At 39.8% G+C, this 23,780-nt stretch overlaps 1 protein-coding gene across 2 annotated transcripts in view; it reads left to right on the forward strand.

Moving 5' to 3' along the window:
- The window catches only part of LOC148339765 (cadherin-4-like), a 217,385-nt gene that overhangs the window by 32,596 nt on the left and 161,009 nt on the right, over window positions 1-23,780 (forward strand). The gene's annotated exons all lie outside the window — the stretch shown is intronic.

Here is a 23,780-nt window from a genome sequence, read left to right on the forward strand (position 1 = left end):
AGGCAGACTAATGAATGAGGTGTCCTGTTTGTTGGCTCATATTAACTTTGGTAGGCGTTTCTTTCATTTGATTAGCTCCATGCTCTGTCTTGACAAATTGGGCTGTCCTTCCCTCGCAGCCAGAACACTAATCTATGCCTCAAAAAAAAAAAAAAAAAAAAAAATCATTGCGCATGACCAAGCCAGCAGCTCTGCATGTGTGCACTCTGTGTGTGTCTGTGTTTGTGTTTTTTTGTGATTGTATTTTAAGACTGATTGCTCGATAAATAGAGGGTGAGTAGTCTAGAAATGTATCGTGAAGCCGGTTGGGAGAATCACTTCTGTGAGGGTTTGAGTAAATGTTTCAAACAGGGGGTACTCAAATACAAACTTTAAAGGGCAAGACATTTTTTTAATGGCTCCATTTATTGCAGTTGTACCCAACTATATATACATATGTATGTATGTATATATATATATATATATATATATATATATATATATATATATATATATATGTGTGCATATATATATGTAAATAAATATATGGATATATATGTGTATATATATGTATATATATACGTATATGTAGATATATATGTATATATATGTATATAAATATATGTATATATATATGTGTATATATATGTATATATATACGTATACGTGTATATATACATATACGATATATATATATATATATATATATATATATATATATATATATATATATATATATATATATATATATATATATATATATATATATATATATACACACACACACACACACAGCTTTTTAGTCAGCCAGCCACCTCCGTCGGACCTGCGGCTGCCGGTTTGCAAAAGTTACCGACTTTTATGAACCGGTCCACGGCCCCAAAAATTTTGGAGACCATTGCCATGATCCCGTTTTAGCAACAGATACATATAACTTATATTATTATAGTTAAGTATTTTCTAAATTATTACTTCTTGAAACACAATATACATTTTGTTGTAAAAATAATTATTGTATCTCCTGGCGATTTGATTGGCGTCACAGCAGCACCGTTTATAGCTATTCCCTTGGAATTGAAATTCTGGAGTTGCATGCCAAACATGTTGAAGATAGCGATGAACTAATTCAAACTGGTTGCAGAACTCCTCGCACTACACGATGTGAGTGCCTTGCCCAGTGGCATTTGGTCGCTTTGCTTGGTGAGTGGCTTCAGGCTGCTGTGACACATTTGATCAACTGAAGACATTATTTTGCAAGACAATCGGGCTTGGGATGTTGACCTGAAGTGAGGATTTCTCAAGTTATCATCATAGTGTTAGAGTTTTGTTTATCTTGACTTAAAGGAACTTTTGTCTGTTATCACGTGGCTGTTGGGAAAACAGCAGCTTGAATGTGTGTTACAACAACAGGTCATTTTGTTGGCAATACTCACACCGCCTCTTCGTGTTATCAAACGCAGAGTCCGCCTCTTATTTTTTCTTTTTTCATCTCTCCTATGCCGATTCACTTCTACCGTGTCTCATGTGGTCCTCACATAGCAATGCTGCCGTAGTAGGTAATCCAAGGACACATCATACTGTTTGAGATTTCTCTTTTTCCATTTTGACCATGTGGATAGTTTCTGGTGTAGTTGAAATTCCAAATGCTTATAGTCCTCAATGTTTTATGAGTTGGCAAACTCATGGAGATATTTGGACTGTATATGTACAGAAGTATTTGTGGCACGTTTTTTCCAAGCCATGGCCATTAATGTGCTTCACTGCCGGAGTCAATGAAGCAGAACTTATTTTATCTCACTACATGGATGTCAAGGATTGTGTGATGTCGCCAGTCGCGATCGCAGCGATTGCTAAACCAGTCTCGCTTTCTCTTAATTTTTCTTTTTTTTTTTTTTTTTTTTTGCATCATGCTTGATAATTCCCATCACATGGAGTTGTAATGTGAAATCTTTTGTCTTCTTTGTCATTTTAAGTAAATGTTGTCCGGTTTTGATGAATACATATTTCTTTTGGTTTATGCTGTTTACAATCGTTGCTGATTTTATAAATTTTTTTCCATTCAAATTTCTTTTGGTTGCTGCTGTTTACAGGTTCTAATGTGTAGAAACTGCACAAAATCTAACTCTGCTCAATTTGAGCATTGTTGCGTGTTGTGACTCACGGCTTCAAACTCCCCAAAAGTGGCGTGTCTTGCGACAGGCCGCAAACCGCGCAAATATCGCTGCTGAAAAGCTGTTGTGTTTATTGAGACAGTGATTAGAGTGTTTTAATTCAACATTGTTTTTTTTTTTTTTGTTTTTTTTTTTTCAAAAACTCCCTCCTGCATTTGGTTTCAAAATTATTAATGATAATGGAAAACTGGAAAGACACCCGTGATCAGAAATCCTCAATTGTGCTGCTTTTTTTTATTTTTAATGTTAGCTAATTATGTAAAGTTGCAAACAGATCATTCCGAGCATTTGAATCCCGAGTTGTCTTGACAAATTTGCATGATCAGCAGGGACCGAGAGAAGACGGCCGTTATACTTTTATTGTAATTGTCCAATATGACCTTCGGCTTATTCTTCCTCCTAATCTTTGGCTGTTTGCCAAGTCCGCTTGCATATGTGTGTGTGTGTGTTAGGTGTTGTTGTTTGTGGATGGTGAGTTAATGCCAGCGGAGCCACTGACATTTCGACTCAAAGGCTAATGGGATACCTGAGTCTTCTGCACTTGCTGAATTGTTTATTCGGAGGGGGGGGGGGATTCTAATACCAACAATAACAAGTTCGAGTTCCTCTTCTAAACTATCTGATGTTTGAATGCAAAAAAAAAAATGTCCAACTTTGCCTTGCACTCATTTCCTGTGTCTGAGTGATCCTAGCTGGAGTGATTATGTCGACTGACTGTCTCTCTGGTGGCGACAGCTGAAGGCTTGAACTCATGTCACACTGAGAAAGGGTCACGGGGAGGCCACTAAAATAAAATCGCATTGTCTCCTCTATTGAAGACTTACTGTATATGAAGTCCTGCCCTCACCGTGGTGAAGCAAGGCCTTCTTCAGACCAGCCGTTCATTTTGTCGAAAGGCTCGTTTATTCCGTGCCAAGGCTATGTTGTGGAAAAACATATCTAGTGACGATAGTAAGAGCCAGTGGGTAACGAGACTGCAACGATCTTTCATCTCCTGTGAGAAGTCTCGGTTTGACCTGTTCCACCCTGAGGGTCAATGCTGCCTATTAGAGCAATAATACTCCTTTGCGAGTGCTCAAAGGCGCTACAAACCTCGATGGTAAATCTATGGATCATTATTTCCCCGTTCTCGTGGATAACACATACAGTCATACATAACTGTTGAGTACCGCTTAATGGCAGACATTTAGGAGCTCCATAATTGGCATAGAAACTTGCTAATGCGAGGAACAGCTGCTATGATTGGATGTAATCCACGCCAAGTGATCAGTAGTTGTTCTATGAGTGCAGGTGCAACATTACTGTTTTGAGTGTGGAGTGCCTGTCTTAATTGTTGCTCTTTCCCTTCATGGTTGAATCCAATCCTAGCCAACATTGTATTTAGTCTTTTTCCCAAAATTTGATAATCTAATATAAAACATGAGCCCGTGTCATTTTTGAAATGGCAGAACTGTGACACACCACTTTCAACATCAAATTTGTGCCTCCAAAGCAGACATGCAGCTATATGAGCTCCCAGTGCCACTAAACTTGCACAAATAATAATAAATAAATATAAATAATAATAATAATAATAAAAATATGTTGTTGTTTTAATTTAAAAAGTAATCCTGGATTGATACTAAATGTTTTCAGCCTCCTCCAAACGTGTCATATAACTACTTTTTCCAGTGACGGAAGTCAGACCAAAGTGAGCAAAACTGTGGCCACCCGCTATGCTAATTTGGCTGTGTGTGAAGGAGATGAATGAACATGGCTACTACGACTAAAACACTTAAAATTGCACCCTCCAAGCTCATTTAGGTCAGCAGTATGGGAGCATTTCAGCGACTCGATTAAGAGCGGAGATGGAAATCAAGTAGTCGGCATGACTCAGATCTTTGCTGTAAGTGCTTTAAAAGAGTCGTCTCCAACCACCGGTCACCGACCCTTGGTGCCAGTCTTCAATGATGTATAAAACAAAAAAGTTATGACACGGCCATGAATGTCCATCAGACCCTCATAAAAAAAAAAAAATAAATAAATAAATAATAATAATAATAATAATTAAATAAATAAATTTGTACGATGAATACAGCATCTGCATATTTTTTTTCTATTACATGTATTCATATATTTAGTAAATTATTGTATTTATTTAAAATAAAAATAATGTAATTTTTTTTCAACCAACCTTAAATTTGCTGTATTCTTCAAACCTTGTAAATTAGTGATGGATTGTAATTTAGCTACGCTTGTCAAATTCATTTGCTGATTTGAGAAGAGCTCAATTTGAGCACTGAAGCGAGGAAGATGGGGTTGAGATGCCTTGCAATTATAAGTAAGCCTGAAAATAAAATCTCAGTCCAAATTATGCACTCAAAAATCAAGTTTGCTTTTTGGATTTTATTCCTCCCACACGACTGAAAAACTGTGAGTAACATTTGTTGGCTGGTTTCAAAAAAGCAAAAGCAAAAAAAAAAAAACAATCATGTGGTCCTCATATATTAGTAAGTCAAATCTGTCATTTTCTAATATTTCGGCTGTTTAGGTTGACTCTTTGGGTGTGAGTTTATAAATAAATCATTCTTTCAACTTTAAGAAATGTACATGTCAATCATGCACATCTATAGTAGCACCTTTGGTCATCAGGCTGTTTTCATTTATAAAACCTGACTATAATGCTAAAAAAAAAAACACAAAAAAATGTCAGATTATTACAGTCTGTTGGATGAGGTCTTCAACCCGATAAATTGTTGAGGTGTCTTCTTTTTCCACCATCAAACAGGATCCTGAATGGTAATGAGTGAAACTACCATCTGTTCCTATCAGAGCACCTAATCTGTAATCCGGTTTGACTCTGGCATGTTGAGATGCGCCCCAGATAGAGCATAAAGCATCAGTGTAACCCAGACATGCAACATGTCTCCCAGGCATGGACACGGACGCCGTGAAGCCTCTTTCTTGTTTCTTTCCAACACTTTGTATCCCAATTTAACCATCACGCTGGATCCGGTGAAACACTAGATGATGCAATATTTATTTGCATTAATTGCAGATGAGGGAATCGTAATAGTTTATGTGTGTATGATTCAGTACATCTTGAGTTTTATTTTATTGTATGACAAAATCAATGTTGCATTGCACAAAAATTACAATCAGCACAAGACTAGTTTCTTGCCAGCATCGGGGGTGCTGTGAAATATCAGTTCTTGAATACCTTTGCCGCATGGTAAATCGAATGAAAATGCTCAGGCTAAGCCAATATGATCACAGCCACAAGTTTAAAAATGAGAATAAATAAACTTCCTTAAAATCTTCCAATCTTTATTTTTCAGTCAAACCACCACAACTTTAGATTTGCACCATTTGCCCCGGGGATTTCTTGAGTAATTAAGTAAAGTGCTGTCGGCAATCATTACTATTCTGTTCACATCTGCCACATACGCTGCCACTCAAAAGCTTGGAGAGAGTTTAGAATGCTACTGAATGAGACGGAATAACAATTTGACATCGAATGCCACAATAAATTAAACGGAATGCATAAAAGGCAACAGTTGGCCGAAATGTCATCCCACTATAAAGTCTCAAGAAAAAGTACGCAAACCCTTTGGAATTACCTGGAATTCAGTGATCTTAAAAGATAATCTGATCTTCATCAAAGTCTCAACAGTAGACATGCAGTCTTCTTAAACTAATACCACACACAATCGATGTGTTTTCACATTTATTTTGGACACATCATGTAAACATCCCGAGTACAGAGTGGCAAATGTGAACCCTGTGGCTCATAATTTATCCAAGAGCTAATTTGAGTCCAGTCAGGCAACCTAGAGTCCAGTCAATAGCACCAAATTAGAGGTGTTGGTTAAAAATAAAACCACGCACCAGGTTTGAGATTTCTATTCTGAAGAAGCATTGCCCCATTTCAACAATGCCTTGCACAAAGATTTTCATTATCTTCCAAATACTACAATAACTTGCACAATTAGAAAGACAACATGTTTATAGTGACTTCATGTTAATTCCATCAGACAGCGAGAGTACTTTTCTTCTTGTTGCTAGCATTAGCTTAGCAATCAGGACTGGTGCTTGCTTAGAGTCCATTATTTTATTGTGGGGCCAAAAAAGAGAGTCGTAGCAGGCATGCCTCAGTGCAAGTATGAGAGGCATGCAAGATAAACAAGGATGTACCATAATCCCTGAAGTCCAGCACGTCACTTGTGGGGAGCATAAAGTTTTGAGAGAATTATGAAAAAAAAAAACACTGCATTGTGATATAGAAATTGATCACGTTAGAAACATACGCTTGGAATTAAAACCATCCGTTTTTTGCGGTTCACAAAGGCTAAATATGATCTTCCTTGGTTGGACGATGTGGCTTGTTATTTCACCTTAATCTACTTTTTGATTTTAATCAATGGATCGGTTGAATATTTTGTAGTTTTTTCTTTTTTTTTTTTTTTAAGAATTTGTGGGGTTTAAAATCCCACCGCACCCCCACAATGCATTTCATTGGCCGTTAATTCTACGCATAATTCCCCTCACCCGTCCATGTTATGTACCCGCTGTTCTCATCAGGTAAAATAGTTGGTCCTCGTGGGTCACGGGAGGTTCTCCAAGCTGAGTTGAAATAGGTGGAAGTACGCCCTTGAATAGTTGCCGGTCAAACACAGTTTTGAGCTGAACTGAATTGACGAATGAAATATTTCTCAGGCAGCTTTTTCTCATGAATACCACAGCCAACCTGTGATAGCCCACTTCCTGAGGAAGCATCCTTATCCGTATGCCCCCCTTCCTCCCCCTTGCTATTAGGTGGGAAGAAAAGGTGAGGAGACGAGAGGAGGTGAGAAAGGAGGCAGAAACACGTGTGATTGCAGGTTGCTGCCAGCCAATGTCTTCTGTTTTTATGTAAAGCAGCTGGAGCTTCACTGAAAACAGTTTACAGAGGTAAACGTAAACATGAGGTGAATCTCTCCCTGAGTATTGTTGAAAAGATTATTTGTAATGTACTGTATTTGCAAAGGTATTTGTTACCATATTGTATGCCTATAAAGGGATTTCTACTATTGGTTGCTCGAGTGCACCGACATGACAAACGAAAGGGTACTTTGGAAGAGACGCTACCCGTACAGAGCATATAAGGCGATAGACGAGGTTCCACCTCTTAATTAAACCGTTAATGAATCATAGATTGGCTTCGACTCTTAATATTCCTAGACAGCGCAGGCGCCCTTAAGCCTCAAGCTCACAGCTGTGATCTGTGATTGCCCTGGTCAACTTCACATCATCATCATCGTCATTGGTCCATGATCGACGGCTGGCAATATTTTTTGCAAGGATGTTACGCGTTTGGACCTCACGCATAGATTCCAACAAATCTTCCACAATTTCAAGGACTGTGCAAGTCTCTTGCGATGATTTTAAAGGGAATGACTATTTGGGTGTCAAGTTGGCTGTGTTCAAGCCCTCAACGGCGCAAACCACCACTTTCTAATTGCGTCAAGCTGCGCGCTTCTGCCAAAATGCCAAAACTTGGTGTTACCCGCCACTGCACACAGGTCGTCTGTGCTTTGCGCCAGACTTGTTCTTTTACATTTTGGACAATTAGCTTTTAACGGTGTGGGAATAGTTTAGCACATGTCACATACATTTAATTAAAACAGGACTGTTAATTTGTGGGGAAAAAAAACATACTTTGGCTTCTTTAATTTTCTAAAACAAAGTAATCAGCTTTTCTCGTCACTGTTTTCTCAAAATAATGTGCATGGGAGAGGACTTAAGTGGCTTTATGTGTTGAAAGCCCTCTGTTGCCACTGGAGATCCTAATTACAAACATTGTCTTTGTTGTTTCAGCCTCACATTCCATGTGAGTCTTACTCGCACTAAGAGAAAGGAATTATATTAAAAAAATGAAAATCCCCTCAATATAATTGTATTCAAGGGAGGTGCAACAATTAAATGATTGATCAACAACAATCAATTGAGCGAATCATTGGACAATTATTTCGATAATGCATTCGTTGTTTTGAGATTATTTAAAATCCTCAGAATTCCAGCCTCTCAACAGGAGAATGAAAGCATCCTTTGTGTCGAATCAAAATAAAACATTCGCAAACATCTGCTTTTACTTTGGAAAACAATGGACGTTTGTGCTTTCGGTCTGATAGGTTACAGACTGAACCGATAAATCAAATCATTAACTCATTTACTTTTGTACATTTTCCCCATTAAAATAATGTCATGAAATGATTCATCGACTAAATAACGGTCAGATGAATCAGTTACAAGAATTATCGTGAGATGCGGCGCTAGTATTCACATTCAAAAGATTTCTGACAAATTTCCCAAACTGTTCCCCCTTGCCAAAATAATTTGAGTTCCATTTGTAGGATCAAAAGGAAAAGTATTCCAGAGAACGTATCAATATCTTTCCATCTATTTATCCCTCTTATCTCTGCATGTCCCGCACAGCCAACTTTATCCCTTCTGGCCATTTGTTATATTCAGATGTGCGGCTCTGTACTGTTCATTTCCTCACGCCTTTGTCTTTCAGTCATGGTTCCTTCCTTCTTATCTAAAAGGCCCTTGGGCTTCTTTGTCTATCAGTGGGATTTCACACTTGTAATATTTCAGTCTTTCATCCCTTGCTCGCACTCTTACCTGTCACGCCTACATGCCCACTCAAACCCGTTGCCGTCCCAGATGGGATGCACTTTGGAGGTAAGCTTCGGTTATGCAGGATTTCTTGACATCAGCTCTTCTTTGACATGGCGACTCCGGCGCTCTCCATAGACTTGGACCCCGGCAGCCAACATTTTTGCAGAATGCCAGAAAGACAAACAACCTCCCTGTCGATATTGGTTGCACTGTCAGAGAACAGTTGTCCTCTCCACAATCAGAGACAAATGTTTGAGAGAGTTGATGCTACATGAGAAGATTAGAGTCGATCAAGGTTGTGCGACAGAGGCAGATTCAACTGTGTGACAGCATCATGAGAAGCATAATTGGAGGTGGGTGGAGTAGCTAAAATTTGAAGAATATGACTCAAGTATAAATAAAAAGTAGTCCTCATTGTAAAAAAAAATAAAAAAAAATAAAATAAAATTCTCAAGTACATAGTTACTGGTGAGTAATTTTATATTCAAATCAGAACATTAAATAAAATAAAACTAAAAAATTCAATAGAAATCTGTGAATTCAGCTATTGCTGAGTATCACTTATTATAAACTAATAATAAATAAAATATTCATATGACATAACAAACGTTAAATCAAATCTAATATAACAAAAATGAAGGCAAATTCAGCCCCAAGAAATGTTCTTATACAAATTTTTTCGCACATTGAACAGCACAATAGGCTCACCAAGACAAGAGTAAAATGGATATAAAAAGTCTACACACCCCTGTCCAAATGCCAGGTTTTTTCAACCATGGTAATTGCAAAACACTCCCATTAATGTAACCAATACCCTGTGCAACTCAACTGATATTTTAAATATGTCTTGGAGAGAAGAGGCAAAGATAAAACACACCCCCTCCTTATAACTGGGATGTTGCTATGCACAGAAGAAAGTTGTCCCATTCAAATCACATGCTGCTTGGTTGACCAGCTTTATTGTTGCAGTATATTTAGGAGCTACTTTATGGTACTTGCGGAACATCCATAATTTGTGTTTGTGTATGCGCGAGCGAGAGACAGAGGCTGCGGCGCAGTATTTAAAAGCACAGTTAGGGTGCCCAGCTCAGGTCTTAAAGCGGAGTTAGGCTTCCCAGATAGGGTTTAAAAGATGCTCGTTTAACAGTTACTTATAATCCTACATTAGGCCTAAGGCCCAACAAAAATATCTGCAATTTACCGCAAGGTGTTTTTCCTTTTCAGTGTAACAGATTACACATGACAATTTATTCTCAACATAAATACTCAAGTCAAAGTATGTCGCCTTAAAACAACACGATACGCCCAATTTATCTAAAAATGTGTTTGAGTAACTCACGGCGTAAATGTAACACGTCACTACTCACATTTGAATTTAATTGAAGTTTGATGAAGGTTTCTTCTCGAGCGCCACCCTTTATCGAGGTGCTTTGTTGGTCCTTAGTCATCGTCTGAATGGTACGGCACTTGGAAAGAGCCACCGCCAAACACATCATGGGAGACTGGGAAGCAAAAAGAAAAGAGTGGCCCATTAATAAGACGGGGAATTGATCTGCTCCGGCCTCTGTGGGGTTGCCTGTCTGCCAGTGATTGTGGTGTGCTCATTATCCATCTCCGCTCCAGGTAATTACTGGCTTGTTTTGATCGAAAAGCTTTCAATTAGTTGCTCATTAGCATTGTTTAATTAAACTCACCCTATGTTGTATTTTTTATTTATTTTTTTTAATGCGGGAGTGTTTCATCAGATGTAGTTGTTTGGAATTTTACTCAAATTGAGTCAATGAGTGGATAGGCGCCACATCTGTTTATGAATGATTAGCTTTACTGTAAGTTACTTCCACACTTTGCATGTATATTACATTAGACTCCATCGGGGGAATGGTGGCACTAAAATTGCAAGATGCGAAAACACTCACTCATGCAGAACTGTGCTCTGAGGCGAGTGTTGGACAGTTGCAGACTGAGGAGCACGGGAGGGCGTTTTGGTTACGAGATGCCTTGAAAGAGGAATAGGAAAGAAAATGTTCAAGCTCAAAATGAACGCTTTAGAAAAGCCAAACTTCACAGTTGAGAAGCTGGACCATACGCCGACAGGACGCTAAGAAGAATTCTAAATCTCCCGGTGAAGACTGATTCTTTGCTTTTCAAATCTTCCCTTCACTTTTTCTTGTCTCCCATTCCGTCTTATCTCCTCTGTCACCTCACTTTGTTCCTGTCCTTTATATTTCTGTGTCACCTTGCATCTTTCATGCTGCCGTCCTCACTAAAGTCTCGCCTACATATTCAGTTCTCTCGCTGAGCTTTCCACTCTGTATTTAATTTTGTTCTCCCTTTGTGTCATATTGACACAGTCGTTTACCACGAGTGTTTGTTTGAAAAACACAGCGTGTGAATGCCCTTAATTACATATGTGAGTCTGTTTCAACAGCGAGATATCCGCAACCGAGCAGCTCTCGTTTTGTTTTCACGGCACGTTCTGGCGGAGTGTGACTGCAAACAAAGTATCAGTGTGTGAGAGTGGCATGAGAGGCCTCCCCAAATGTCACAGCAGGCGCCAGAGCTGACTCTTGAGAGTCGAGAATCAGGACTCGACTCAGAAGTCTCAGCGAACGGTGACAAGCTTACTGAGCATGGAGGAAAAACGAGAGGCACCGTCATCGTGGGTGACGAGCTCTGCCGTGGCACCATTTGATATTAAAATGATTGGTTTTATTTAGGGCTGCCAAGATTAGTCGAATAATCACGATGACGACAACGATGAAATCCGTCGACAATTAATTTTAATGTCTATGCGCTATTTATTTAGATGTGGCGCTGTATTTTTCTCTCAAAAAGCCTTGTCTTCCCTCATGTTAGCTCATGTTAGCGTTAGCAACAGAAAGTCTGGTCTTTTTTCACAAAATAACCAAATATGATGTAAACCTCCTCTTCATAGCAGCACAGCAGTGATGAACGAGCATCTGAAAAGGAGGCACGTTGCGGCTGAGGCCTGATTTCATTTATGGCATTTGGACAGTTTCTGGACGCTAGCAAAGTTAGCACATAGAGGCTACCTTGTGGGCCTCATGGAGCGCTACACGGATGTTCTGTTGTGGTACCCTAATTTATTGTAGAATCTACTGTGGATTTGGGCGGCATTAGTGAGCAAACTCACGTTTTTTATACACAAGCATTATAATGCACATAACCAAAAAAAAAAAAAGAAGATATCTGCCACCATTTAACTCATCCGTGAGGAGCAGTGTGGAGCCATTTTGTAAGGTGCAATTACACTTCATTGTTCATTGTTGGCCCCGCCCCAATATTTGAGCAGCACTGCCTAAATCTGACCATATTTTCACTTTTTAAATTTGTGATTAACACACTCAGACCATTTGACTGGGAGCCAAATTCTGCTCTCCAGTATAAAAATCCGTCAAACACAATCATACTGTGAATCAGGAAAAAAAAAACAAGATGCGAATAATTGTCCAATATTTGCATTACAATATTATTAGTTTTTACTTCCACATTTATATATGCAGTAGTTAAATAATTATTTCCATCTGTTTCTCTGACAGTCAATAGACATGGACTCCTACAAGTCGCTGCCAAAAACAATGAGCAGCGGTGTAGCATCTTTAGCTTCAGGGATGCGTACATTCATACAAGCTAGTAATCTATCGAATTAACTTGCATCATGCCTCTCCCCCTTAGCTCAGAAATCGCCATGATCCCCCAAGCGATGGCTGCCTGTCCCCCCGCATTTTTCTCCATACCTGGGATTGTTTTACATTAAGCTTCCATCCCCTCAGAGGTGAATATAAATCTCACAATCCCATCACTCATTAATCACCATTCCCCAGCTGTTGGACTCCCAAAAGTGGTTACCACAGTTTGTCTTCACATGGTAAAGGGGCAGGGATCATCCAGCCCTGTAAATGGTCCCACAACTTGGCACAGGGGATCTGCTGTGATGATTCCAAACTGAAAGACCCTTTGAGCCGTTGGGAGTATGGGGATACTAGAACAAAACTACAAAAGGCATTGGAAATAAGTGCGCTAAAAAAAAAAGAGGGGGAAAGAAAGGAAATGATTTCCAGCAGGTTCATGTGTCTTCAAACATTCCGTATGTGCTCAGAGCCACAAAAACGCGAGCACGTGCCAAGTTGCCAATGTGCTCCCAAGCGCCCATCCAATGAGGATACCCTGAACATCTGTTGCCTCTAATAGAGAGCCAAACATTCACTGTGACAGTTTTAGCCAACGCGGAGCGACCGAGAGGGAAATACATCAAGCAAATACGGGAATGAGAGACAAAAGAAAATCAGTGACTTGAACTACACACACTCTCTGCTTTGGGAGTCAATATGTTACCAATCCTCATGTTGCCTGGCACCTTGGTCTTCTTTCAAGAACAGATCGCAAATCAAATCAAGTCACTGGTGCATGTTGCTAATTCCATTTAAAGAATGTAGAGCCCAGGTGCCCTGAAGTTGCTGCAGGCGAAGCAGCAGAGGAGGCACGGGAACTCCGAAGGGGGAGTGGGGGTGGGGGTAGGGGGGGGGCTGTTCATTAGCAGTTCCTCATGAAAGGAGAATGAGCGATAAGCCAATTCAATACTTTGCATACAGTGGTTTTCACTTCACATCTGGAATACTCATCATTTCCCCCGTCAACATTGAAAACCACGGCTTGTGGTTGTTCTTCCTCCAAATGGCGGCCACGTCTCCACGTTTGTGTGTTCGATGAGGCAGGTTCAAGCTCTTTCTTGCGCCATCAGCAGAGCTTTATTGACTATGGCAGAGATGCTTCTCAGCGATTTCTGTAACATAAAGAGTTAAGATGGCCGTGCTCTCCACTTGGACTAATCCTATTACACCAGAGTGCAGCTCTTAGTGGGCTCCAACTTCACTTTTATTGGAAATCCTTTGCTGTTATAAAACCTTTTAGCCTTTGGCTGGACTATTGCGCTCATAATTCTAACTCCCGGCCTTTGGGCAATTCCCTCATGTTTGTGTTATTGCAACATTACTTATCGACATTTGTATACGGGCAGAATCTCATAATTGTGATAATGCTTGTTTCAATCACCTACAAGTTTCTAGCCGAGGCTGGAAATCTGCGTGTGTGTCGTACAGTAGCTTTATAGCTCGACATTTTCATTTCATTATTGCCAGCAGTCAGGCTGAAACAACTGAAAGGCAGACAGAAAAAGCCTGGAAACAACCGGGGCTGGCTGTAATGCTCGTAATTTCCTCTTGAGCTGATCTCTAAATGGTTGTGCTTTGTCACTGCCACTACACCACCGAATAAATTCACTCTTTCACCTCCTCGTGCCTCCTCCCCCTCGCTCTCTAATTCATCTCATTTCCGCTTCGTGGTTGGTTCAATCTCCACCTCTTTTCAGCGCAGACTGCTCCGTATTCCGGGGTCGTTGTGTTGCCGGTGGAGAGTGATTGTGCCAGTGGCAGTGAGGTCAATTGGAAGAAATTGCGTTGCAGCCACCGTTGAGCTAAGGCGAGAAGTAACAAACTGGATACTCGCACAATCCTTGTCAGCCCAAAAAAAAAAAAAAAAAATTCTACAAGGGATCACTTACTGCCCTCAACTCACATAGAGATGCTTTGGCCCCCACAATTTGCGAAACCATGTCAATAGGAAACACTGTGCTATGTGAATTTCTCACCCCATGATATTTCAGCATATCTAGCAACTTTGTCGACACTCATGTACTGCTTCAGGTAACAAAGTGGTGAAAATTCATCTAGCGTCAAAATTTTTCATTTTTTATTTATTTATTTTTTAAAGGCAGTATGACGGTGCTATTTAAATCCGAATGGGCCAGATTGCTGTATCATTTTACAATCTACTGCTGCTCCACCGGTTTCCTCATATGAATATACTGTTACAAATAATTCATGTTTAAACTGTATCAGTTGTGGATTTTAATGCAAACATGAACATATCACACAACCATGATTAAATATATTCAACTAGTACAGATTTTTGGCAAACGACAATGTGTCACTGCAGTCGATGAATTACCATTGAGGAGAATAAAAATCTGACCCGGCGGCACACTGGCATCAGAAAATTCGATTAAAATCCGTTTGGTATGTGCTGGGATGTGAATAAAACTGTAATGAAATATAATATATTTATTGAAGGTTGGCCACCTTGTATTTGATGTCATTCCAAATCATTAAGACTCTTTAAAAAAGCATTTGCTTCGATTTTGAACCAGAACATATTATTATAACAACGCATTTTTAAAACACCCCTGACAGAAAGCGCCAAGGATGAGAGAAAAATCAATCCAAATTCTCAGAACAAATTAATATTCAACAGCCAGTAAGTGGAATTGATTAGCAATAGAAATGTAATATTTAAATTCCTGGAAGAAGTCTGAATCCAAATCCTAATCAGCTAATCAGAGACCGAGGGTGACTGATTGGATAATAAATAAGATGACAAGGCTAATGAAAACTGCAGGTAAAATTTTGGGAAAAAGGAAATTATTAATTATCACCTCATGTAGTTTGCATATTCTAATGGAAGATGACTCAAGCAATTTCTGGGAGAGACCGTTTGTTGTCATGATGTGTAATTAACAATGGCTTATAAAGATGTTGGTGTGAATATTTTATACAAGACATAGCAGCAGAACAAGAAGGCAGTGGTAAAACTACAGCCATGTATAATTCAGAATGGATGACTATTTAATTTCTCTTCTTTCACCCTCCACACTAGAGATGCGCGGTATAAGATGCGGTAGACAATATAAATTTGAGGATTGGACTCGACCAGCCAATTGTGATAATGCTTGTTAATGACTTCATCTTATCATCTTCAATGTGAAAATTGCTTTCAATTCTGACCGTGGAGCTGGAAAAGCAGACTTCATTCTTGGTCAGGAAGTTTTAATTTACTCTGGAGTTTGTGCTTTGGCTGGAAACCTAGTTTTAAAAAAGCTGATGAATGGATTATTTGGGCTGCGGTTGGGTGTATAAATTTGACTGGCAATGCTTGACGTCCACCCACAGCCAGCTGGCCAAGGCAACGAACAAAGCAACAGATAGAATTTTATTTTCCAGCTGTTGACCTCAAACCACTTTTTCTTCATTCTGTTCATTTGTTTAACTCGTCACTTACTTTCCAACAACCTTCCTTAGCCGCCGCATACACCTACTCGTGCATTTGATTCCTGCCTTGTTTATCCTCCCCCTCTCTTGGTTAAGAGAGGTGTGATGACATTTCTTCTGCAAAGTAGCCCGTAACCCGGCAACATCACCCAAGTCAGGAGAGCAGATATTACTGTATCTGATTTGTTCCCAACAAGCTACACAGACATTTGGTGTGTGCAGAATGTAGAAAAAGATGGATGGAGTGATTATAAAGTAACACTTGGCTTGACATTTATTAGTTGGTTTTTTTTTTTTTTTTTTTTTTTTTTTTTTTTTTTTTACATTGAGCTCAGATATTTTCTCATTTCCTTGCAGCATTGGTGTTAGGTGCGTGTCATATTATTTTTATTTTTTTTTTACACGTGGAATTGATTTCCCTGTTACTCAGCATCTCTCTTTGACTCTCACACACTGACCCACTCCCTCACTTTCTTTCTTGTGTTTGTCTCTAGCCACTTGGACAGAGTAAATAAGTATTGATCTTGTCCAAGTGAGGCTTGCTAGCTGTTGCTATTCTGCTAATTGCCCCTTTTCATCTGGTATCAACACTGTGTAGTGCTGTTGTGTTGATTTTGCTAGAGCTATCTATCTGTCTGTCTGTCCCGCATGCCCCTGATTATCAAGCTAGCTAGCTAACCGGGTAGCTAGCTAACTGGTTAACTAGCTAACTGGCTAGCTAGTTAACTGGCTAGCTTGCTAGCTGGATAGATAAATAGATGGATATGTAGATGGGTATATATGGAGGCGATAGAAATGAAAGGTCTTTTGTGGGTTGTGTGCAGGAGCAAGTATGCTCGAAGAAAGGGTCAGGTGACCTTCTGGGAATGTGTTGATATCAGCATTCATTCTGTCACAGCACATTGAGCAGAAATTATAACATAATTATATTTATATGTTTACTTATTGACATGGTAATCTAAAGGGGAAGTCAAAAATCTTTGAAATAAAATGTTCTTTGCCCCTCCATGAGACAAAACATTTCATTCTGATTAATATTGCATTTGTGGAATACGGGTGACACAGTAAAATCCATTTGTTTTAACCATCTCAGGGGGGCAGCCATTTTGCCACTTGATCTCTTCTGAAACGTATATCCTAGTTGCAGGTAACAACCTATCATGACTCACCTGCTTTCTGAGACTGATCCATAATTGATCGTTAGCTTAGCCCTGAGCAACTGTGATGTCATTTTCAGTTATCAGCAAGTGGCAAAATGGCCGCCCCCTGAGATGGCTAAAAACGGGTGTATTTTACTTCTTAACTCATATTCCGCAAAACGCAAAATTAATCAGAAGGCCATGTTTTGACTAATGGGAATGCATGGAACGTATTCAAAACCACATCCTGCCCCGCTAAAATTTTACTATCCGCCATACCATTCATCCCTATGAAGTTAAGTTAGATTGGCTTTCATTTAGTCACATTTTCTTGATTAATTATATCTAAACAAACCAAGTGGGTGTCAAGCCTAAAATATACATTATGTCTATGCAGACGTTTCATGTGAATTATGCTGATGTGCCGAGTTATTAAATCAATGACAGGGACCCAGATGTGCACTCTCATTATGCTCATATGAAGCAAAGTCATGTTTCAATCTGCAGCCTCCCTGGTTAACCACATGTGCTCAAGACTGAACCGGCACTTAATGGGGTCTGACAATTCAGCACGAAAGATAAGCAGCTCTTTGTGGAAGCCTTGTTTGCCAGGATAGTTTTGGCGACGGCTTTGGGTTGGCCAGAGAGATGCAGTTGTCATTTATAATCTCGCCGTCCGGTGAGGTAAATGAGTTAAAATAACAGTCATTGGGAACAACAGCCACTGTCCACAAGATTGATCTGGATGACCTACAATTGTGGGAAATGCGTTGAAGGATGAGCGGGTGAACAAAATAAATCTTAGCTTTCAAAAAGGAAATCATAACTGTGATGTCAGCGCTAACACCTTCTTTTTTTTTTTTTTTTTACTTTACATGCACACGACAAATCTGCATGTTTGCGTCGGTGATTTATGTAGTGAGCCAGAGAATGAGTCCATGAAAATCTTGAATTCTTTTGTCTTCAGGAAAGCCTGAAATGATGCAGTCTTTATTAGATCTGTGCCATTATTGCCTCACACATTCGCTTGTCAGCTGTTGTTCAAATCCACTTTCATAAGGCTCCCTCTCCCCATCCCGCTCCACTCAGCAGATTCACTGTAATATTATGAACCGTGTTGTGGGAGCTTGGAGTAAATGGAAGCGACACACCACATACCATTCTGGCAGCCTTCCAGTCACCTCAGGACAATTTCCCTGCAGAGAGGCACCTCAAACTGTGGCTTGCTGCCTGCCACTTGGGAGAAACTGCTGCTTTTTAAAGACCAATCTCAGAAAGCCATGTCAATTCAGGACCAAGGCAATTAGAGCTACAGCATATGTCATGGTTCAATACGCCGCATGACTTTGTGGAGTCACCGTCAAGAATGTGTTTAGACAAACTTTGACAATGAGTGGGGGCGGGGGGGTGGTACTGTAACGGAGAGGGTCACATGGACTTGACTGGGATCATGAAGAGTCAGTTGCGGGTGGTCAAGGACTTCAAAACCTTTGCTGCTGGCCTAACATAACTGAAAATCAAGAAATTGTGATCATTTTTCCCAGAATCAACAATGTGAGCGTCTGTGCCGTGTGTCTTTGCGTTGATAGACAGTTGCGCTAGCCAATCATATTACGAGTGGCTGACACTAAGGCCTTCTAGCAGGCCTGACGTTCAAAGTATCCTGTGATTCGATATTCACTTGTGAGAATGCAGCACTACCTGGGATCAACAAATCCACAGCAGACAGTCTTACAGGCGACCATTCGAAAATCTAAAATATAATCTTGCTTTTTTTAACCCACAATGGCCAAAGGAGGGAAAAATGAGGATTTGATTGCATTTATACTTCCAAGTCCATTTTCAAGACGGACTTTTCAAGAGAAGCTCGCTCTCAAGAGTCAATGTGGTCCAACACTCAGTAGTGAATAAGTGTGTGTCTGTACATTATTTCTCCAGATGTGCTGTCATAAATGTTGGTGTTATGAGGAGTATTTATTCAAATCGGACTAAGAAGGATTTCACTGAAGGCCTCGGTGTGAAGAATTGAGGAACTTTATTCACCTCCAGTGCATATAACACAAACTCGTCATTTACTGAAAGTACTGTCATGACACTTCCAAGGGAGCCTGCTTTGCAACCCCCAAAATCACCCAAAAACATGTGGACTGACTTTAATGAGTGCAAGTGCAAAGCAATTCGAAATGATGCTTTTCTGTAAACAGGTAGGGGGAAAAAAAGATTACTCTGAAGTCTCACTTTGCTGTTATTCCTTCCCATCACAATAAAGTGGCCAATCGAAAGATTCCATTTTGTGGAGAAATGTGATGGAAACGCTTTTTTTTTTCTCTTTCTGAAGCACAAGCCCAGAATGACTTTTTTTTTTTCCTTAGCAGCCGTTACTTTCTAAATTAAAGGTTCATGTGGAGTTGACTTCACTTACGCTGATGTGTTGTGTGCTACTGCATGATTGTCTCCGCAAAGTTGGAAAGTATAAATACACACCCTATAGAGACTGACTGACCGATACTTTTGAGAAAACACAAGTCGATTTATGGCTTCAGTTGCCGACTGTCTCACTAAAGGTTCTCTGGATGATCCTCAACTCCGACTCGCAAACAAAAGAATATTTTACTAACAAGTGCCTGCTGGTGTCCTTAGCCTACCCGAGTTCAACAATTTAATGGACTCCAAATATTAGTTTTCTCCCTCATTACCATGCCGGGTGCTCTCTGCTTGAACCCACTGCAGTTCTTAAGAAAGGAGGCCTTGGGTAATGTTTGTCTGTACGGAGCTAACTGATTTCTGTCAATGTACTTCTCATTGTCACAAATGCCATGCCGCATGTGTTTGCGCAACACACTGTCCAGGTACATGTTTCTCAACAAGAGGTCTGTCCGTCATTCTAAAGAGTCGCCCCCTTGCTGAGTGCCAAAGCAGTAAATAAAGAGATTTGTATGATGGCAACTCTTTTGCTTTAAAGCGGGTCGCTGACCCTCTCTGTCAATCCGTTCATGGCTTGCGCTCAGCGCTCGTATGGCTCCTCGTATTATTGCGCTCCTCCTTGATCCTAGAGCTGCGTCTGCTGTTTTTCGGCTCCTTGTTGGCATACTCGCTGCACTCATTGACTGTAAGACTACTCTCTATGCCAGGTGTGGGCAAACTACGGCCCGGGGGCCACATGTGGCCCGTTGAACGTTTTAATCCGGCCCGCCGAACTTGAAATAATGTACATGAATAAACCTTGTTAATGTTTTATTTTCTAAATAGTGTGTTTTTTCAAAGACATATATATATTGTTGTAATGCTTTTGTTAACTTTCATGAAAAATTAAATTTATTATATTATTTTTTTCTCCGATGAGATGAGTTTACCAAAACACTCCATCCATCTGCTCCTGGTCCGGCCCCTCTGTCAAATTTTAGAACCCATTGTGGCCCACTTTGCCTGTTTTCCATCTCTTCCATCACCTGATTCAAACGATCAGAATCATTATCTAGCGTCTGCAAACCTTGCTGGTTATTTGATCATTTGAGTCAGGTAGGGAGCAGCAGGGAGATATGGAAAACAAGTAGGACACCAGCCCGAGAGGGACAGGATTGCGCACCTTCGGTTAAGAGCATTAACTCATTCACTACCAGCCAAGTAAAAAAAAAAAAAAACAGCAACAAAAAAAAAATATCTTTGACGTCTTTAGCCGTCAATGGCAGTAAATGAGTTCATCAACATTTTCCAATATTGGTTTCCAATTTCAGCCAGTTGGATACATCTTTGCTCTCGGCTTTATATCTACTGCATGCTCCTCAGCTGACACTGACAACACTGTTACCACAACTGACAAGCGTCTGGCTCCTGCTGTCATTGCTTCCGCACATGCGGTATCACCGTGAAAAAGGTTGAAACGCTTGATAGTTTTGATGAAATCCGTTTCCTCTTGCCTTCTCTTCTCCAATCCACTGGGATAACTCATCATTTTCCTCATGATGTATTACGTTATTATTCTTGTGGTTAAATTGCCTTTTCCTTAATCGTAAATTCACAGTGGGATGGAATAGTTCGTTGAATGAGAATGGAGCGGAGCACTCAGGGAAAAAAAATTAGGATCTTTTAAGCATTTAATTTTTTTAAAATTTGGAAATGATAACTTCTTGAAATCAAATACAACTTTATGTAGTTGTTTTCATGACATATTTGGAAAGTCCTTCCCTGGTCACATGCCACATATTTTTGGATTGGTTGGTTATTTTATTCAATCAGCTTCAATAAAAGAGAACAGAACAGTCAACACTGATTTTTTTTCCAAAAAAACAAGCCATTTGAAAAGATGTAGAATGAAGCAAAAATGTCCAAATATGACAAAGCATATTTCAGCAAAGAAAATGTATGACCATGAAACGCCAACACAAACAAAATTCCCTTGCAAAGAAAAACATTGGCCGCAACAACCCAACTGTATCGTCATAAAAAGTAGAATTTGTAACAAAGGCACTTGTTTTTTATCAACACCCTTGTCAAACCACGAAAGTTTTCAAGTTTTCTTCGGAAATTTTTTAAAAATGTTTTCCATATGTGGTTTTCAACAGAGCTTGACATCAATTCTCTTTCCAAGAAATGTATTTCAATACAAAAAGCAAACTGCAAGCATGAAATGCATCAGGAAGTCCGCATGCACGACATTGTTCTATTTTTTTAACTTAGAATTTCCTCAATTGGGTAGATATCAAAATATTGTTTTAAATGTTAGCATATTAGCCGAGCAGCAGTTTTGTGAATATTATTTTTTTGCCATGTCATGGCACACACATTTTTACCACATTTTCTTAACATACAATATTTAAATCTTGGCTCTTCTTTTTGAAACCAGAGACAAATGAAATGATCTTTGGTAATATTTGGGAACCCTGCGAGGGTTTAAAAAAAAAAAAAAAAAAAGGCACATTTGGGCTGTTACATTATAACAAGCCATCTAGTCATACAACATGTCGGCGTGTCTGCATTTACCACAAATGCAACTGTGGAAAAGGAGAGAAAAGCACGATGTTCATTCCTTCCGTTAACTCTCACCCTTTTAAACTCATCAGAGCCTCGCTACACCATTCATTACATGGCTGGCGTCCAGGTCACGCTTGAGATAGGTTCCAGGACACCCACGACCCCGGTGAGGCTGTGCGCTGCAGAGAATTGAATGATGGACGTTAACGTTTTCATTAATGGTGGAAAGAGTTTGGAAATGATTCATCTTTGTCTCATTTTATTCATAATAAAAAAAACTGACATCCAAACCGGGTGTGTAAACTTTTTATAGCCACTGTAAAACAGAGCGATAGATAGACAGTTTATGAATCGGGGAAAGCATTTAAGGACAAGCTGTCATTGCATCGGGCTATTTTTGACGCAAACAAAAAATAAATATTCATTAGCAGAAAGTGACTTTGTCCGAAACATTTCATTGTAGTTGCCGAACGGGTGCACTGATGAGCATGTGTCTGTGCATGCTGCTGTTTCAAACCTTTTCTCTCCCACACAATCCTTTTTTTTTTTTTTTTCATGTGCGTGTGTGTGTGTGTGTGTGTGTCTTTGTTGCACATCCCTGAGGGAGTCTGTAGAGAGAGCGGGTGCAAACAGGAAGCGCTAATGAAATATGAAGGGATGAGGACGGCCGCATGGTTCCTGCCAAGTACCCCCTGCTGTTTGACTCCACGAGGGAGGTGGACCATTTGAGAGGGAGGACTGAGTGTGTTTTGAAAGAAAGAAAGAAAAAAAAAACTACCCTTCTAAGGCCTTTTACAATAATGTCTCTGAATTTTATTTATAAATGTGTCTTTTTGACTTCCTATCTCTTTTTAGGTAGCGCCTCACACTTTGCTCTAAGTGGAGCAGCAGAAAAAAGGTGTTGAAAAATGCCAATACTATTACTGGCTCACTCACACAGCTGGCTTTCAGCGGTGCCCTTTTCCCATTAGCCAAACTTGCCGGTTTCATCAACATTTTTGGGGCAATTAAGTGGTTGTTAATGGCATTTAGATGTCACGCTTTCTGCATCATTCTCCACACACTTACAAATATCGTTGTTTCTTCTTCCACCATTTGTGGTGTCGTTTCCTGATTCAGTTTATATTAGTGATAGACTGAACGGCTTTTTTCAGAGCTCGATCAATACCGGGTATAAGTCGTCATGGAGGCCGATTCCCAATTTTGAAGCTGATATTCATTTCTAGAAAGATGGGATAAAATGGTGACTTGACTCGGGTTAAATGCCTCAGGTTAAGCACTTGTTTATTAAACAACTTTCGTGATTTACAACGTGTTAATGCTTTTTTAGATCCTAGCAAATAGACATCTTTGTTTTAAATGTCTAAAGAAAAAGTGCAAGGAGCTCCCAGGCTCAGCTGAAAGTCTTATTGGTCAATGAAAACAAACTCCTTACACTTTACTAATGAAATGGTTTTCTAAGGATGCACTATTACTGAATCATTTGTCTTTATCTAGCCAGGAAAATAACCTCTGCAAGTTTATATTGGGAGAGTGATTAGATTTAGCCTCAAGGCAAAGGATCGTACTGTGGCGTGTCGAACTGCCCCTTTTGTTTTGATGACATAAAAGGGCCCATAGTAATGTCACAAGTGGTTGTGAGTTGTAGTAGACTGATATTTATTAAAATTTCGGAAAAGTCTGTTGCCTTCCTGTGGTTGCGAGACCTCTTCTGTCGTGCGCGTGACTCGAGGTGAAAAAGAAAGCAGGCAGCTTAC

This window comes from Idiotropiscis lumnitzeri, chromosome 3 (assembly GCF_059441095.1).
Source record: "Idiotropiscis lumnitzeri isolate Australia: NSW breed Sydney's pygmy pipehorse chromosome 3, RoL_Ilum_1.0, whole genome shotgun sequence".
In the NCBI taxonomy this organism is placed as follows: domain Eukaryota; kingdom Metazoa; phylum Chordata; class Actinopteri; order Syngnathiformes; family Syngnathidae; genus Idiotropiscis; species Idiotropiscis lumnitzeri.